The sequence below is a fragment of the Pteropus medius genome, unplaced genomic scaffold (assembly GCF_902729225.1).
Source record: "Pteropus medius unplaced genomic scaffold, Ma_sr-lr_union100, whole genome shotgun sequence".
In the NCBI taxonomy this organism is placed as follows: domain Eukaryota; kingdom Metazoa; phylum Chordata; class Mammalia; order Chiroptera; family Pteropodidae; genus Pteropus; species Pteropus medius.
This window is the reverse complement of record NW_024342467.1, coordinates 16,891,676-16,910,799: the sequence shown is the minus strand read 5'-3', so window position 1 is coordinate 16,910,799 and position 19,124 is coordinate 16,891,676. Positions and strand designations below refer to the sequence as shown.

Genomic DNA, 19,124 nt, shown 5'->3' with positions numbered 1-19,124 from the left:
CCTTTCTTTGCTAATGACTAACATTCATTAAACACTCAGTATGTGTCAGGCGCTCTTCCAAGCAATAAATACACATTAGCTCATTTCGCCTGCCCAAACCTGTGAAGTAGTTACTAGCATTATCCGCATTCTATAGCCGAGGTGACTGGGGCACAGAGAGGTTTAGCAACTTCCCCAAGATCACACAGCAAATTCGTGGTGAAGCTGGGAAGTGAGCCCCAACCGCCTGGAGCCAAAGCTCGCACACTCCATCCACGTGCTCCTGCCGGCCTCTGTTACTGATGAAAGGAAGATCGGCCTAAAATGCACTGGTGCCCCCTAAGCGATCTCTCTCATACCCTTGGGGACTGGTCATGCTTTCTGCTGCCCATATGTCCATATCTGAAGTACCCTCCTTAGGAAGAGTTAATTATGAACACAGTATTTCAGACCCGAAATGGACTGTAAAGATCACCTCCCTGTGGCACTGAGTTACCTGTGGAGAAACTGAGGCTAGAGAGGGGGTGACACTTCCCAAGGTGGACACAGCGGAAAGCCCTGGACCCCTGCCTTTCAGGAATGGATGTGTGGCAGATACCTGGGCTGCAGGGGAGTCTGCTCCCTGGTCCAGACTCAGGATGGCCTGCCCTCCCCAGGCCCCATCAGCCCAGTGACTGACTGGGAGCAGAAACTGACAAGAGCAGCCTCGTCCTCCGATGAGCCACTGCACCAGGCACACAGGAAGCTGGCGTCATCGGTCAGCACACCGGAGCCAGTGGTGACTCACTGGGCTCCCGACTTTCTGCATGGAGTGGGAGGGAACCGAGTGACCCTCCAGCCATCCCTCACTGCCCACACTCTGTGGGATCCTTTCTGCTGCTCCCTGGCTGAGGATGGCTCAGCCCCTGGAATGGGGCGCTCACCCCTCTCCAGACGCTGGTCCAGGCCCCTGGGGGGAAGCTCTGAGTCTTTCCACCGCGTACTTCCAAGCCATCGGCTGCCCTGGAGAAGCCCCCACAGTAGGAGGGCAGCTCCTCACCCTCCCTTTCCACGGAGCCACACAGCTGGGTCCCTCTCCTGACCTCATGAGACCGTGGACATCTGAGCCATCTCCTACTGGACTCTTCTGCCTGCTCAGCATCCTTCCCCATCACCAAGCAGTGCCACGCCTGGACACCAGACAGAAGATGACCCAGGAGAACTGGACCACTGGCCTCCCTTGCTCTCCCCATGCTCCCTTTATTGATAAAATCTGAGCAGCCCCCCACCCCCAATTCCTCCTCTCCCTCCCAGTGCAGCGAGCCAGGGAGTGAAGGCTGAGAGATGAAACACTGCCTCCCACCCCCAGCTCACCTCTCAAAGGGAGGGAACTGCACTTCCGTCTGGGAAGGAAGTGGGTACCATCAGAACCCCTCACTCCCCAATACGGTGGGTGGAGCTGATAAAGGGCAGGGCCCAGACACCAGGGGCCTCCTGACAACCGCGGATTTAATCATTAATGCTGGTGCTCCTCGTGGGTGTTCAAACCTTCCTAGCTTGTTGCCCTAGCCCCTAGAAGCCTGCTTTCTTCATCCGCCTCCAGCCAGAGTTGTGAAGATCAAATGCGATGCTGTGTGTGAAAGTGCTCTGTAAACCGTGAAATGTCTTCCCAGGGTCGAGCACACAGCAGGTGGCAGAAGCCAGGTCCCCAGAAGGGCCCCAGCTAAGATCTCACCCAAGCCCTGCATTTCCCACTTGGGGCCCTCAGGCTCAGGGCAGGAAGGGCCGCGTAGAGCTCACATGTGCACACTGGTGGTGTTACCCCATTTCACCGGTGAGGGTAGGAGGCCCCAGGACACCGGGAGACTTTCACACGCTCATACTGCAAAGCCTTTCCACACTGGGTCGTCCAGGCACATCTCCTGTCCTGGACGGGTTCCAGGAGTTCTCTAGCAGGGAGAGGCCCCTGGACCAGGGAAGAGGATGAGGGGAAAGAGCGGGGAAGGAAGAAGCAGAAGATAAAAGAAGGGGGGAAAGAGTAGGGTGGGAAGGGAAGTGATGGAAGGCGGTGGGAGGTATTGAGCGGGAGGGAACAGGAAGCCAGGAGCAGACAGTTGGCTGATGTTTCCTGAGCAGCTCCCAGGCAGGGGGTGTGGCTCCTGGAGAGGTGGCCTGAGAGCACCACTCCGTCTGCACTGACCTTTATTATCCAGCAGTCCCTCCAAAGAACGAGTGGGAGTCCCTGGAAGAGAGACCCAGCTCTGAGGCCCCCAGCAACTGAGGCCCAGAAAATTCTGATGAGTGCCTGGCGGAGGTGGGTACAGACCTGGGTGCAGAGAGAGAATGGGGAGAGGAGGCTCAGGGCTTGTTCGCTGAGCTCAAATGCTGTGATGTCATTTTTTTTTTTTTCAGTTGCAAATGTGGTTTTCAGGTGTCCTTAGCGTGGGAGGTTTACCACAGGGACATGAGGCGGGCCTGTCTGCGGTGGGGTGCTGATGCAGGCAGGGAGCCTCTGCTGGCACTGACCCATTAAACAGAGAGCTTCTGTGAGCTCCAGGCGGAGCGGAGGGCAGCATCCAGGGCCCCCGGAGCAGCGTGGGCTCTCAGCCCTCGGCCCCGACCTTCTTCAACCTCTTGAATCATTTCTCTTCTCTCACCTTCCAGCCCAGCAGGGGGGTGGCAGACCCTTCCTGCAGATCACATCCAGCCCGTCGCCCATATTTTTTACAGCCAGTGAGCCGAGCGAGAATGATGTCTACATTTTTAAATGGTCAGCAAAAAAATTAAAAGACTCATTTCATGACACATGAAATCTGTATGAAATTCAAATCCCAGTGTCCATAAATACGGTTTATCAGAACACAGCCGAGCCCGTGTTTCCGTGTCATCTGCGGTTGCTTCTACGCTACAATAGCAGGATTCAGCAGCTGCGAGAGTGTGTAGCTGGCAAAGCCTAAAATATTGACAATCTGGCCCTTTACGGAAACTTCGCCAACCCTTGTTCCGTTCTCGTGCAATACATGCACGTTCTCCACTCATTTCGACGTGCACCTGGTCTTTCATTAAGCAGGACTCTTGTGACCTCCCGTGGGCAAACGTCTGAGTCCCCAGGTGTGTCTAGATCCAGGGGAGGGTATGTGTCCCAATGTCCGTTTGTCTTTCTGCTGTTGTATGTTTTGCCCCAACTCTCTGGCAGGTGTCATGGGAAGCCTATATGCCTCCCCAGCTATGTGTCACTCCTACTTTATGTGTCACTGCGGGGGTGGCTGTCACCATGTGCCTCTGACGGCATCCAGGGCTCAGTACAAACATGTCGCAGCTGATGGTGCCAGCCTGCGTGTTGCCAGGCAGCTGGACCACTAGGCCCAGTCATTCAGACTCTGGACTCTGATTCCTCTGATCCAAGGTGGCCGAGGCTTCCTAGGCCTGTAGCTCTCCCAGTGTAGAAAGCCCTCCATGCAGCCCCTGCCTGGGGCACGGGACCTCTGCTCACATGCCTCCGTGACAAGAAATCCATGGTCACCCAGGCACTGGCCCCATGCCGGGTGGCCGCAGGGAAGCAAGGCCTTCAGGCACTGAGCGGAGCTCATGCTCCACACCTGGCACACCTGAGTTCTGCTCTCTAGCAGACAGCACGAGGTGTCAGCTACTTAACCAGTGCCAGCCCTAGGTCAAGGAAATCTTCCTCACTGGGAGGCCGGAGACTGGGACACTCAACCTGAGGCCACGTCCCCAGGGAGAAAGCCACCTTGTGGCCTTAGCTCCTGTCTATCCTAGTCTTTTAGCTGCATATACTGATTTGTAAACACCCATTTTGTGTGCTTGTTTATTCAACTCAAATTGAAGGAGTGTCCCTAAGTAGAAGCATGGCAGAGAGGGTGGCCACATGCGAAAGGATGGCTTCTGAAGCTTTCTCCAAATCAACTGCTGCCAGCCTGAACCTTAGACAGAACAGGACCTTCATGGAGCCTTTAGCCCAATTAATCCTTAGAATTCAGGAAAAGGTCCTTTGAGACGTTCTCCACAGACACCTGCCCTCACAGGACACGGGGGCAAACAGACTCCGGGTCTCGTCCCAGACACAGACCCAAGGATGAACTGCCCTTGGCGGGGGAGTGAAGGGACTGGCCAGCTCTCTGGTCACCCCGCACACACTTGTTGACGGATTGGTTGGAAGATCCAGCCCAGGGCCTGTCCAGTGTGTTCTGTCTAATTTGTACGTTCTAATTTCGGCCTGCGTCCAGTCTGGCGCCTCTGCTTGCCCTCCCCAAGGTCAGTGGGGAACAGGAGCCCCAGATTCAGCTTGGAACTGTGGACTCTGCCCACCCAACCCCACCTGTACCCAGCAGCAAACTCGGATTGAGGCATCCTGGAAAAATCTGGATGCTGTTGCTACCCACCCCAGTCTGCAAGTCTGAAGCATAGTTTTCCACCCTCTTCTGAATCCTACAGCCACTCTGAAGACTCTAGCCTGACTTCCAGGATGTCTGTCTGCCTCTGCCCCACAGCAGTGCCAAGGTGAGTTGCCCTCCACCGACTGTGTGTAGCCCCCACCCCATGCCCAGCTGCCCACCTCTCCTGCCACACACACAGGGCTGCTCACCAGAAAAGCCAGATGTTTGTTTGTGTTTTGGGGGGTAGGCAGTTGGAGGGGGTGGCTTCGTGGACACTGTGAGGCTGGGGAAGGTAAAGAAGGGGAAACTGACGCACTTACGCTGAAAGCACAGAAATGGTCTGGAGAATGATCAGGGATTTGCCACCTCCCCCCGCGTTCACGAAGCGGGCCTGAGCTCCGACCAAGGATGAGGCTCCACTCCCCAGCTCCACCAAGGCCGGGCTCCCTCCTGAACGCCCAGCTCTATCCACTGGCGCCCTGGCCCCTTCTGACTCCCCAACCCGCGAAGGTCCCACCAGGATGTGGCCCCCTTCCGCACCTGCCGCAGGAACCTGTGCCTTTAAGGCAGCCAGCAGGGTCTCTGGTGCGTGTGTGGGGGTGGGGGTGGGGGGTACTCCCACACGTCCCCAGAGAACGTTTCCTCGCGGGACCACCAGATCTATTCCGACCCCAGCCCCTCCACGTCGCGGGAAACCGAGAGAAGAGGGTCCTTGGAACGAACTCGAATGTGTCACCATAGGGGGGCCTTCTATGCTGCCCCCACACCACCCCCTACTGAGCACATCTCTTGCTCACCCTGCAAACCCCTGAGGACTGCGGTGTCCAGCCCCCAGGGACCCTGGAGCGTTCCTTCTCAGTTCGCGTAGGTGCGTCGGTCTGTCCTGGGAGTAGGGAGACAGGTCCCTCCGGGTCGCTAAGGGTCTCTCCGCCGCAGCGCCTTCCCAGCCCCGGTCCTCCCCTCTGGCACCGGAAGGGGCGCGAGGTAGCCAGGCCGACCCCACCCCCTGGGGGCTGCAGGGATCGGGCGCCTCCGACATCTGCGGGGGAGGGATGTCAGCGTGTCGCGCAGGAAGGGAGCAGCGGCGAAGGGGGTTTCATTTGGGATTCGGAGGGCTGGCCCCGCGCGGCCCTGGCCCCCTGGCCCGCTCTCCGTCGGTGGATGGCGCGGCGTGCGGAGACCGCCGAGCTGGAGGAGGGGGTCCGCAGTCGCCAAGCGGCGAAGGTTCTGGAGTCTGGAGACAGGGGACCGAGCGTAGAGGGACAGGGGCGGCGGGGCGGCCCTTACCTGCTCCCGGCGGGGCCTCGTCGCGGGGCTGCAGGCTGCGGGTCGGCCTGGGGCAGGCACGGCGCGGAGGGCGCGCGGCGCCGAGTGCGCTCCCCGCGCCGCCCGCGGATGCGGAGCGTGTGCGCCCAGGGGCGCGCGCCGAGCTCGGGTCTCGCGTCCGTGTGTCCGCCGGCCGTGGGTCCCTGCGGCGGCGTGTGCGTGTGCGCACACAGGGACCGCGTTCGCCCGGAGCCGCCGCTGTCAGTCACCACCGGAGGCCAAAGCGCGGCGTCCCCCGCCGGCCCTCGCCCGCCCCGCGTCCCGCTCGCGCCCAGCCGGGTCTGCCCTGCGGGAGAGGCGCCGCCTCCGCCGCGAAGCCAGGCCCGGGGCGGGAGGGAGGCGGCGGACCACCACCTCCCCCCGCGCGCTTCGCAGGCTCGGGGGTGGGGTGCAGGCCAATGGGCGTCCGGGGGAGGGGTTAGGCCGCGGATGGGGTGGGGGGGGCGGTGGTAGTGGGGAGCCGGACCCCACCCGCCGGTTTCGCTCGCCGGGAGGCAGACTCCAGCAGAAGCTGCGGCAGGGACCAGCGGGGTGAGGATGCGGAGGCGAGAACCCCGCTCGGTCTCACTCACGGCTTCTGAGGCTCAGTCGGGCCTTCCCCGGGGCTCACCACCCTCTTTTCCATCACCCCCAGGCTACCCAGAGCGAGAAAGCCCTGTTCTTTCTCCCTCCCACATCCTCGCGTTTCTGTCAGAGCCTGTTCCTCCTCCTCCAGGAAGCCTTCCTTACCTTACTCTCCTTGGGTCTTCTTCACCCCCATACCCTGGCCTGGGAAGATCAGCTAGCTTGCGGGGGCCTGCCTGGATGTCTTCAAGTGTGATCTGCTAGAGAACACCTCTATGGCAAGAAAAGGGGTGGGGGTCATACAGAGGAGCCTACAGCAATTTAAAATGACACTGCTCCAGAGTCAGACTGCCCGGGCTCCAGTCTCCGCTGTGCCAGGGCTAGCTCTGTGAGCTTGGGCAGGTGACTTGACCTCTCTGAGCCTCAGCTTCTTCACCAGTCTTGACAGCAGCATTAAAGAAGAATGGTACACACAACCTATAGTAGCTTTTCACCAATTTTTTTTCTTCAGTGATGAATAAATTTCTATTGCTACTGTTATTATGGTCCTGCTGAACCTCCTTCTAGTACAGACCAGTAAACTGAGGCTTAATGAGGGGAATGAACTAGGTCGAGGTCACCTGCATAACCAGTCAGGGGTGGAACCAAGCCTGAGAACTCACCCCAGGCAAAGCACTTCCCTCTGCCCACACCCCCACCCCCCCACCCCCATCCCATTGCGGCCACCTGCCCCTGCTCTGTTTCTGGTCACTACCCCAGGCGGAAGCATCCCAAGAGCTCCCTCCACACCATCTTTTTGCAACTAGGCTCTGTCCTCCCCTACTCAGGTCGGTTATTGTCCAGCCTTCTCGTGGGCCAAATCTTGGCTGTGGGCGCCTTATTGAGGAAGCTTCAAGGAAGAGGAGGGACGAGAAGCAGACTCGAGCCTTTCCTTGGAGATTTCAGTTGAACTGAAGAGAAGAGCACTGGAAGATAAAACAGGAGTCCATAATGAAAAGTTAAAAGATGTGAAAGTGTGAGCATTTCCCAGGCCCACACGTCAGGTCCATGGTTTCCTTCTACTGCACAGTGAACGCTGGCCGCTGGGACACCTCACTGCAGAGCTGCATGATTCACATTCCTGTCAGTCCAGGAAAACTTCCTGGAGGAGGAGAACATCAGTCTTTCTCTGTATCAAAAAAGCAGTGAGACCCCTCTGGAGAGAGGAGGGCCAGTGGTCATGCCAGGTTCAGACAGACAGACAGGACTTCCCTTTGGACCTGGCTACACCCCTTCCTAGCTTGTTACCCTAGCCCCTAGAAGCCTGCTTGCTTCATCCGCCTCCAGCCAGGGTTGTGAAGATCAAATGAGATGCTGTGTGTGAAAGTGCTCTGTAAACTGTGAAATGTCATTAGAGGGGAGGAAAGGCTGTCGGGAGCCTCGCTTCAGCGACAAGAGGGGAGAACGGAGCGAGGGATGTGGGGATCCCAGGAGCGTGAGGACAGGTGGAGATCAGAGTCACCAACTGTAGGCCAGTTCATTCTGGAAATGTCTGTGATCAGGCCCATCCCCTGGGCTCTGGGGGTCTACATTCAGTTCCAGGTTTATTCCACACTCTGAATTCTCCAGAGCGCACTCTGGGTTCTGGATCCCCTGCTCGCTGTTCTGCGTCTCCAGATGTCTGCCATGGTGTGGGCAATGAGCAGACTGGCACGGTGCACGGCTTCAGCACAGCTTCCTCTCTGCCTGGGCGACAGCCGGCCAGGGGAGAAGTTCAGCCGTGCTCTGCTCCCACTCCCTTCACCTCTTCACGGGCCCTGGTGGGAAGGTGAGCTCCTAGCTGGCCACAGCTCAGGAACAGTCAGGGCCCCAGGTGCCACTGTGTAATTCATGCCCCACACAAGAGGGACTTGACCAAGGGGCGCGGGAGGTTAGAAATCCAGCTCCCGCTCTGCCCACTGCCAGGCCTGCAGTCCACCCAAAAGGAGCACTGTTTCTAGTCAGTCTTGGAGGGGGCACCTCTCTAATCTCCCCAGGTGCTACCTGGGCTAGAGGTCCTTGTGGATCGATCTAATCTGAGCCTATCTCGTAACATCGGCCTGGGGATGGCACGGAGGTGAGCACCAGAGCTGGGATTCAGGGCTTTGTCTAGCCTTCTTCTCTGTAAAAAAAAAAAAAAGATGCCTGAGCCCAGAGGGTCCACAGGGCTAGACTGAGGACATATGGGTAACTTTCCTATCATATTGGGGGCTGAGGCCTGCGTCTAGGGGCCCAGCTTAGCATGCTCTACCTGGTCAGCCACCCCATCGTGCTGGAGGCCCACGCCGAGCTTTCGTGCCCTGGACTGTTTGTTCTCTGGACTGTCCTCCGCCCATGCAGGAAACAATCTTGGTTCTCCTTCAGCAGGAGCTACGCCAAGTCTGTTCCCCCAGACTGGACCTCCCCAATGACAGGGCCAAAACCTCCCTCATCCTCCAAGCCAGCCTATCCATTCCCACCTGGCTTCAGGATGACGGGAGGCTGAAGGAACCACCTTTGGGAATGGTCTTCTCCCAGAAGACCCATTGCATTGCCTTCTGTCCCCTAGGGAGAGAGGCTGGGGGTTTTCTCAACAGCTTTTCCCTTCCCTGAGGTGCTCACTGCCTCAGATCCCTTCCACAAGCCAGCCAGCCAGGCGGGCAGCAGCTAAAAAAATATGAGTTTTAATTGAATTTTCCGAGACGTGGCTGAGGGAGATGGATGCCAGGCTGCCCTACCCAGCATTCATCTCTCCTGAGCAGCAGTTACCTCTGCGAGTCCCGGCCCCCGACCCGACCCCACCCGGCCCTTACGGGGGTCCGGCAAGGAGAACAGCACATTCCAGGACACCTAGGGGGTTTTACTGTAAATAGGTGGCATTCGCGGGACACTCCCCTTGTCCTGGCCCATTGTTTCTCAAACCTGCTGGTGCTACAGAATCCTTGAGGAGCTTTAAAAATATAGCCATGCCTGAACCTCCCCACCCAAGATCATTAGACAATGGGTCTGTGGTGATGCCTGAGCCAAAGTATTTCCTAAAGCTCCCCCGGGGATTGAAACGTACAGCCAAGGGTCAGAACCACAGTCACAGGCCTTCTGCTAAATGCTTTGCGTGTGAGTATCCCAAGGTGGCATGCTCAAATGTCCACAACCCATTTGAGGAGTGCTGAGATACTGTCCCTCAGCCCCCTGGGTAGCCATAAGCAGCTTGCTCCACTTTCCCCAGGAACTGTTATTAATGTTTGTATCTAGCTTTCTCCAGGGCATGAAAAAGGATGAGGAGTAACTGCCTTGTGTGCATTAGCCCATGTAATTCACATCTGGGGAATGTCATGGCTTTGAATGCCGGGCTGTGCAGTATGTGTTTCTTCCTATGGAGGAGCAGAATGCTGATCCTGAGTTACTTCTCACTCAAGCCAGTGAGAGCCAGAGGCCTAGACTGCGCAGCTCTGGGGAAAATCTGATCACTTCCTGCTTCTGTGCCAGAGTCAGACAGCCGAGGAGACTTTGAGGGGCCCCAAGGGCCTCAGGGAGTGACCACCGGAGGCCTGGAGACACAACAGGGCACCAGTCGAGACATTTAAAACGCTGAGCCTCCCGAAGCTGTGTGAGCCATGCCCGTTGCCCCATAAAGGTCCTCTTTCCCCGATCCTCAGACGGCAGGGACAGTCCAGGTGGCAGAGCCCGGGCTCCCCCGGAAGAGCACCCGTTCCAGAAGCAGCTACGGCAGGTCAGATGCACTGTCATCCAGGAGGCAGCGTCCTCATCAGATGAACTGTGCCATCTCAAGCCTTGTCAGTTACCCCATGGACATGGGGCCTCCAGACCCCAGGGATTCTCTGAGACAGCAAGGCAGTGAATGTGAGACTGCCCAGATCTGGGGTTTTCAAGCTGTGTTCCAGAAGATCTAGAAATCCTTGCAGCTGCCTCGCCAGAAGCCTGGAGTACAAGAGGAAGGAAGACCTGCCTTCAGAGGTCCAGGGAGCTCCACAGAGCTGAGGAGTCTGTAGAGCTTCTGCCCCGCCCTCCCACAGGACATGACAGTGGATAAGGGTGAGCAAAGGGAAGACTGTCCAGAGTAAGGGAGATGGGATCAAGGGACCAGCGATTTAGAACTCTAAATTCTAAGTATCCACGTGCCCCATTTCACGGATGAAGTAAACGAGGCTCAGAGAACAGAAATGATTGGCTCGAAGTGACCAGGCTAACTGTGGCAGAGCTGCGGCCACATACCAGGTCTCTGGGCTTTGTGTCCTGTGCTCTCTGCTCTGAACCAGGCTCCCTCTTAGAAGGGGAGACACTTTCAGGGAGCTGGACGGTATGGGCGTATTGGGAATGGGGTGGCGAAAGAAGTAATCCCTTGAAGGCTGGAGTAAAAGCGAGAGAAGGGCCAAGTGCCTCAATCTCATTACCTATGTGCATAAATACGCGCATGATGCCTGGTGTCCAGATCAACGTGCGCCCAAATGTGCATACTCACTGCTGCACATGAGGATACGCTGCATATATACAAACGTGCATTTCCGTCAATACACGTGCCTGGAGGTGCAGTCCCATAGGGTCCGAGCACGCTCACATGCACACACAAGGGCGCCATCCACAGCTCTGTAGTATGAAACTACATCTCTAGCAAGATAGAGATGGTTTCTCTCCTGCAGAATTACATGGAGGCAGGGGCCTTTTCTGCGGAGGCAAAGCTTCACGGCTGTCAGGCAAATTCTCATCAGACAGTGACACTTATTCACCTTGCGTAGTTCCCTCCCCAGGGACTCAGCTGTTTACCCATGGGAGCTGGATATCCTGCAGGGGACCCTGGTTGAAGGGGAATGTGCTATTTCTCACCTTGAACTTGGCTCTGCCCCCAGGGCTCTTCTGTCTCCCCAGCTCTCCTCCGTCTTGGGCACGCTGTGGACCTAGGATGCAGTGGTCTGCTGCAGAGAAGACCCCTCCTGGGCATCTTACAAATGGGCCGCATCGCGTGTGCTCGAGAGCCACGTTGCATGTGCCTTGCTCCCTGGCTGTTAGGGCCTTGTTCACTGCCCTCGATCTGCCTCCAGCTCCCGTTGGGGGTGGTGCCTGCGCCTCCTCTGCCTGTCTTCCCCTCCTCCTTGCGGGTCCCACAGTCAAGGCCAGGTCTCACTTGCTGATGCTGCACTTTCCTCGGAGCCTAACTTACCTGCCTTGGAAATAACAGTGTGCCTGGCTCTAAGTCCTGATTTTAACGCAGGGCCACAGCCAACACGGATGTGTGGAAATTACAGATAATTCGTGTGGGAGGAGGCAAAAACCAAGAGGCACACGGGTACAGCCGTTCCCAGCAAAGCATCTCAGGATAATGAGGGGCCCATGACAAGCTGAGCCTTGACTCGGTGTCGTGCAAACGATGCTGATAATTATATTAAAAGTAGGGCAAATAGACTGTTCTTTGACGACCAACTTTGGGAGTAGGTTGGCAGCTGATGAAACAATCCTTTGCCATGGCTGATAGGATCATGCCTGCAAGGAATTCACCGGGGTACAGGGTGGTGGGATGGGTGGTGGGACTCTAGGCCCTGAGCGGGGGCTGGGAAGGTAGTTGGAGCCAGTAGGATGGGGTGGACCCGAGGCCTTGTACACACCAAGGGGCAGGCTTTGTGTATCAGTATCTATCGCTGTCTGACAAGTTACCATAAACTTAGCAGCTTAAAACACACGTATTGATTATCTCACGGTTTCCCTGAAGCAGGAGTACGGGTCGGGTCCCCTGCTCAGAGTGTCACAAGACTGCAATCACAGCGTCGGCAGAGCCTGGGGGCTCACCCAAGGCTCAGGGTCTTTGCCCAACATTGTTGCAGAGCCTGTTCCTCATGCTCATGGGGCTGGAGCCCTCAGCTTTCCACAGCATGGACTTCTTCAAGTCCAACAGAAAGGATACTGCCGCCTCTCCCTTTGACCCCTAGCCCCTCTTTTAAAAGGCTCCCCTAATTAGCTCAAGCCCTCTCAGGACAAATTTAAACTTGACAAATTTAAAGTCAACTCATTAGGGATTTTAACACCTACAAGACCCCTTCCCCTTTGCCACATAACTAGCCTAACCAGAGAAGTAAAATCCCACTACTTCTAGGTCCCATCTATCTTCAGGAGGAGGAGTTTGTCTGGGCTTGTACACCGAGGGGCAGAAATCACAGGGCCTTGCAATTCTGTCACAATTCCTATCACCTAGAGACTAGAAGATGAGGGATGGGGTGGGGACAACCCGTTGACCACAGCTTCCTGAGGTCAGAGCCTGTGTTGGTTTTGTTTGTCCCCAGTGCTTGGCATAAAACTCAAGAAATACTGATTGATTGATTGATTGATTGATTGATTGAATAAATGAGTCACCAGCCCCTACCTTCATTGTATGGGTGGGAAAGTACAGTTTCAAGTCATTCAAGGCAAGAGATGACACGGCCGAAACAATGATAACACTATCATTTACTAAACACTGACTATATGCTAGGCACCACATGGGATTATCTTACTAGCTCCTCGAATCATCAAAAAGCTGCATGATTAGAGATTATGGTTACCCAAAGTTTACAGATGAACAGACCAAGTTTCTGGCAGGTGAAGTACCTCTTTTCCAAGAGCGTTGCTAGCGCTGTCACAATGCCATCGGCTTGATCCTAAGGTCCTTGATGCTTTTTTTCCCACACTGTGCTGCCCGTGTCTGCAGGCAGAACAGACTGAGAGCGGCATCAGGAGGCCAGGTGTGCAGGACGGTCAAGGATGCTTGGCCATCTTCCCTGGCGCCTCTGCCCACCACTCTCCATTCCATCCCAGGGGGATTGAGTCATCACTCTGTTTCACACTGGGCCTGACAAGTGGGGAGCTGTCTCTAATTACTCATAATTAGCCAGCCTGATTAATCCTGTCACAAGGGGACTGTTTCTTTTAGTTCTTTCCTTTGTGTTCTGAAGACACTTCTGTGCAAAGAAGGGGAGCTATCTATGTGACCAGGGAGAGGACACAGGCGAATCTGACCAGGGCGGGCAAAGGGGTCTTCGATGACTGCAGGGACAAGCATCTCCCTGAGCCTGACCCCTCCCACCAGATTCGCTGGGGAAGGCTTTTTCGAGCCACAGAGAACATGGGTACTCCATGATGGAAGCCCGGTCTGCCTCGCTCTCCAGGGGAGTGTCCTTCCCCAGATATGCGTGTGCATCGCCCCCTCACCTCTGTAGGTGTCTGGTCAAATGTCCCTGCCCTCCCTTCTAGCACAGAAGTTAAGGGTAGATTTCGGAGCCAGACTGCTGGGTTCAAATCATGTCTCTGCCACCGTTTAACCTCCTGTGCCTCAGTTCTCTCGTCTGCAAAGTGGGACTAAACGGTAGCATCTAATTTTTAAGAATATAAAATTTCAATCAGTCAGTGCATGTTAAAGCCTTAGAGCAGTGTTTAGCACGGAGGAAGCACAATAAAGTATGAATCGTTCCTTTGTTCACTGTTTTTCTTTACAGCACCCGTCACTCTCTGACATGCTGTATACTTTTTGTCCATTTCTTTAATATTCGTCTCCCCTAAGGGAATGGATGCTGCTTGAGGTCAGGGTCGGTCTTTACTCGTTGCTCTATCTCCAGCGCCTCGAGGGGGTTGGACAGCGTTGAATCAATCAGCGAATCCCACTTTCCCTTTTCCAAGGAGGCGGTTCCCTTTCGCTCTGCACCTTTCGGAGTTCTAATTTAAGAAGACAAAAATGCGACTTCTGTGCCCTCTTCATTTCCTAACCTCTGTCACCCCGATTCGTGACAGCAGACTTCATTTCTGGAACCACAGACCCTTCTGTAATAGAATGACCAAATTCCAGAATACAATTAAACGGTCTGACACCTGTATCATAAAATCCTGGAATTGTAGAGTTCATGGATTCCTCGAATGGACTCCAAGACTTGTAGAATTCCAAAAGGGAATTCTGGAATTCCCTGACATTCTGGAATCTCAGAATGTAACCTGAGAATTGCTGATAAGACCTAAGAATCTTGGAAAGGAGGCCCGAATTTCAGAAGAGTTTCGGAATCGGGTCATCGGGAGAATCTGGTGAGACCAGCTGCCTCTGCTTCGTTGGCTTCCTTGCAGTGATAAAACACAAGTGCCAGTGCTCACAGCTGAGGGACAGGAGAGTGGCTAGGACAGCGGTGGGAAAGGGCTCCCAGTGAGGGTTGCTAGGCACTGGACTGGCTGAGACAATGAGGTTGGCTGGGTAAGTAGAGCTGAGAGCTGCATCCTAATCAGGTTGCAGGGAGAGGTAGGGAGGGAGGGCTTCGGGGTGGCATGTAAGGGGGCGGGCATGGCCAGCCCTAATCCCATTACAGCTAGCCATCCAGCTGCCAGGGCTGGCTGAGCACCAGGCCTGGCAGTGGCCTCGCCTCCAACTGCAAGCTCAGGCTGCAGAGGGCTTTGAATTTAGAAGGTCATCCATCCATCTTGTTCTGAGCAAGAGTACGGCTGTGTCTTGAGCCCCGGGGCACTAAGGGCTAAAAGGAAGATGGTGGCAAGGGGTCTAGCGGGTGCAGAAATCCATCAAGAAAATGAATTGGCCCGGGGTAAAATGGTGGTACTTTGCAAGAAATTTTGGATATAAAATGTAGGTTCAGTTAATGGACACCTGACATGACTTCTACCCCGAGAACTGATTCAACTCGGGTCAGCGCTTTGACCCAGGCTGGACGCCGAACCCTGACCTTGCCTCAAATTAGCCTCTAATCTCAGTGTCAGAGGAAGACCCTGCCCGGGTCACACACTGACCTCTAACCTCTAGCCTTAACCTGAGATCGAGCCCTGATCTCACCAACAGATTCCTCCAAATGATGCTTAATAAAGCCATCCATCTCTGAAAATAGGACTCTCTCAAAGAATCCAAATCCAAAAGACCAGTAGGATTCCTTAAAATGGTAGAATAGAGCCCCCTGAGACATGCTGGCTTTTGGAAACTCACTCACAGCTACAGACCTAGCCGAACTCTGCCCCCAAGCCCAGAACAAGCTGGCTCTCCATCACACGGGCATGAGGAAGGTCTTCTGTCCAGAAGCAGCTCTGCTCCACTCTGAGCTCTTTCTAATATGAGAAGGAGGTCAGGGGTTAATCTGACCCAGAGTCAAGATACTATTGGCGGTGGAGATGCTGACTCTGGTGAGACAGTCAGGTGAGCAACGGCGGAAGTGGCCCTAGTGGTGTTGGAGCTGGAGGTAGCCACGGGGATGTTGACCTTGATGGTTTTGACAAATGAAGATGTTGATACCGATGAGTCCCCGTAAGCCTGGCAGTGGCCACATGCTCCACGACATCTCCCAACTTTTTTTCTCTTCTCTCAACTTCACTCTTTTCTCCCTTCCGTTTCTGCCACCCACTGTCTTGGTGTCACCTTGGCTGGTTTTAGTGTCTTGGAATAGGTCATTGTTTTTCCTTAACAAGCCTGGAGCTTTTTGAGGAAGAACTCTGTAACGATTCAAACAACAAATAAACCTGAGTCTTTCTGCGTTCCCTACTTCTCCCTTCAGCATCTCTAAGGTGGAGGGACGGCCGCCTCCTCCCCACCAACGCGGCTACACAGCAGAACTGGAAGAGACCCCCTTAGTCATTTAACGTGTCCGACACACATCACCCCTGCTCACTCCTACAAAGGTCGAGGGATTCCTGTCTGGAAAGGACGGATGGACCCACAGAACTTTCAGAGCTGCAGTCACCTAGGTGGAGAAGGGGGAAACCGTAGCTCATATTCTGGGTACCGTGCTAATTACACTACAGGACGCAGTGTGGCCCATATGACCGCGGGATGTGAGGGTCGCAGGGAAAGATGCTCTACTCCCTCAGCAGTCTCCCTTGTTCCGTGCCTCAGCAAAATTTCTCCACCATGACTCATTCTCTTTTGGTAAAAAGTGGGAATATGCAGCACAGAGAGCTCTTGTGTGACGGTGAGAGATCTGCATTCTACTGCATAACACTGCTTCCAACTGATATATCTGCCACAGAGCCCCGCACTCATTTTTCGAGGTGGGATTTTTGGTTAGGTTATTTCTTCTTTATTGCCAGGCTGTCCTTTGCGATACAAACCATTTAGCATCCCTAGCTCAGGCTATAGTACTCAATGCCAGTGGCATTGCCCAGATGTTGGGACATTAAAAACACTCCCATTCATTTGCAACATGGCCCATACTCTACCCACTTGAGAACTATTTGGAGAGATTGTCCATGCAAGACTTGCTAAAGGAATGGCTTGTTTATCCGACATCATCCCCCCTCCCACCTCCAGGCTATATGAAAGAAGATAAGAGTTTAAATGAAAATTGCTCAGGCTACATTTATGAGGGGCTCCCAAGGAAAGGCAGGTAGGAAAGGGTGAAGGATGCAGTTGGAGAGCTTGGCAATTGTCCCTGAAATTGAGTGACACGGAGACTGACAGCTGACTTCACGGAGACATGTCCCAGCATGAGATGTAGGAAGAACTACACCAAGAGATGGTTTATCCGTGGAGGGTGCAGAGCCAGGGAAGCGTTTAAAGCAAGGGATGTTAAACAGAATCTTTTAGGCAGCAGGACAGACTACGTTTTGGAGGTAGGGAGACCAGCTTAAAACCCACTGTCTTGGTGTCACCTTGGCTGACACCAAGACAGTGTCAGGTCATTGGAATAGGTCATTGTTTTTCCTTAACAAGCCTGGAGCTTTTTGAGGAAGAACTCTGTAACGATTCAAACAACAAATAAACCTGAGTCTTTCTGCGTTCCCTACTTCTCCCTTCAGCATCTCTAAGGTGGAGGGACGGCCGCCTCCTCCCCACCAACGCGGCTACACAGCAGAACTGGAAGAGACCCCCTTAGTCATTTAACGTGTCCGACACACATCACCCCTGCTCACTCCTACAAAGGTCGAGGGATTCCTGTCTCGGAACATAGATGAGAAAGGCCTCAACTGAACTGAGGCAGTGGCAACAGAGAGGAAAAGCTGGGGCTGGGGCTGAGAAGAAAATAAGATAAATGAGTCCAAGAGCAATACCCATAAGAGGAATTTTGTATTGTTATTATTCTATTTAAAAATATGTAAAACCCTCTGGAGAGGGGCTGTATTGAGAGCCATTATCAGTCATTAACACTTTAGCATGAATTAGCTGATTCACTCATGGAACAGTTGAAAATTAGTAAAAGCGGGGTTCTAAAGAAACTGGTGGGGAAAGGAAAATATACCACCAGGGAAATGAAAACCTAGTTGGGAAGGAATCTGAACACCTGCCAGGAAGAAATGATGTAGGCAGAAGCGGTAGGAACAGTCAGACAGACTGGAAGTCTGGAGATTTGAGTTTAGGTCTCTGCCCTGTCCATAACCGACCAGCCCCAGCTAAAATACAGCCAGCTCATCTGCTTTCTGTCTTCTTAAAGCTGGTTTTCTCTCTTCGCAGGGGAACTTGATCGGTCATAATGGGTAGAAAAGGGGAAGCACAAGAGATAGGCGGGGAGAAAAAGTGCAGCTAAGAAGTGTTATCGCCGCCGAAATCCCGTTCATGGACCTCGATTTCCGCGTCTGTCCAATGGAGTGACAACAGTTGCCTCTGTATCACAGGAGCTAACCCCACACCTCGGAGTGTTTCTAAGCAAAGGGGTTAAGCAAAGTCTTGTTTCCTTTTTGCCACCCAGTAGCTGTAATCTTGTTTTTTAACTTTTTGGTGCCTTGGTTTTCCCAGCTCCAAAATGCGAAGACTAAAGCCGCATACGGTTGTCGCAGAGAATAAATGTGTTTAAATATGTAGCGCCTAGAATGATGTCTGGTATGAGTGAGTACTCTATAAACGGTAGCTTTCTCACTCTGCTGCTACCCCCACCATCGTCATAGATCCGCATGGGTCCTGGCACTCAGCAGACGGTCCATATGTGTTTGCTGGACTAGACCGCTCGTAAGCGTGGCACGTAGTGAGACGTATGCACCGTCACACAGGTGGGCGAGCTCAGATTCCAGGCCTCCTGCGTTCACTGTGCTGGCTACTCGGAACCTCAGTTTCCCCGACAATCCAAAAGACTCTGAAGAGGCCCTTTCAGGAACAGAACTCAGTAAGGAGAACTGGAGAGTTCTTCTGGTTCCTCCTTGCCAACTCCTCCCCCTCTAAAGTCAGACACATTGCCAGGATGCCCGTCTCCAGCAGCAGCTGCCATTCTAGTGGACTTGACCCATGATAACCTTGAGTCGGCTCAAGAATCCAATGTCAGTTGATTCAAGTAGGACGTCTCCCCAGAGATCCAGATCCATCCGTCTCACGCCCAGTCCAGCATTTCCAACACTGAATGCAGGATCCAGCTTCAATCCGCAGGCCCCTCCCAGCACCCCGTCTCCACAAACGGTACCACATGCGTCTCCTTAGTGAGCCAGAAACCTGAGAGTTATTCTTTGCACTTCTACATCCCTCACAATTCTCCTGGGCAACCACCATTTATCGAGAACACCCTGTGGCCAGGCACCATGCCAGGCATTGGAGTGGCAATGGTCCCTGCCCTCCTGGGGCTCACAGTCAGATGAGGTACACAGAAGTTAAGCAATGATCACACAAATGACATAATACAACTTGTGATATTGAAATAAAAGATTAGGGTGCCATATGCCTGTATAATGACTGGCCTGATCTCATCCAAGAGAAACAGTTTATCTTAAATCTGAAGGACAAGCGAGGGGGGCTGGTTGTGACATGGGTGGGGTGGGGTGGGTGGGTGGGGTGGGGATGGGGCATACTACAGCGGACAAAGCAACAAGAGCAAAGGGCATGAACAGAGATGGAGCTACCCTGACTCAATGCATCAGACCAATATGGCTGGAGAATAGGCAGCAAGAGACAGAGGCTTGATATGAGGCCAGAGGGCCAGGTCAGATGGGATGGTGAGGACCTTGGGG

General features: G+C 54.2%; 1 protein-coding gene and 1 long non-coding RNA gene across 12 annotated transcripts in view; one reads left to right on the top strand and one right to left on the bottom strand.

The window, feature by feature from the left end:
- ADCYAP1R1 (ADCYAP receptor type I) overlaps positions 1 to 5,925 on the bottom strand; it is a 52,049-nt gene extending 46,124 nt beyond the window's left edge. For 10 of the 11 annotated variants that reach the window (XM_039862664.1, XM_039862668.1, XM_039862666.1 and 7 more), the window contains exon 1: positions 5,640 to 5,925. The gene's annotated coding sequence lies outside the window, so the exon portion shown is untranslated. Of the gene's footprint in view, positions 1 to 2,158; positions 2,183 to 5,639 lie in introns of those variants that run through there. The other variant, XM_039862665.1, reaches the window with a different exon arrangement.
- Positions 706 to 6,930, top strand: LOC120602417 (uncharacterized). The gene is made up of 3 exons (XR_005652749.1): positions 706 to 2,272; positions 4,411 to 4,476; positions 6,313 to 6,930. It is a non-coding gene; the product is annotated as an uncharacterized LOC120602417 (long non-coding RNA).
- The last annotated feature ends 12,194 nt before the right edge of the window (positions 6,931 to 19,124 follow it).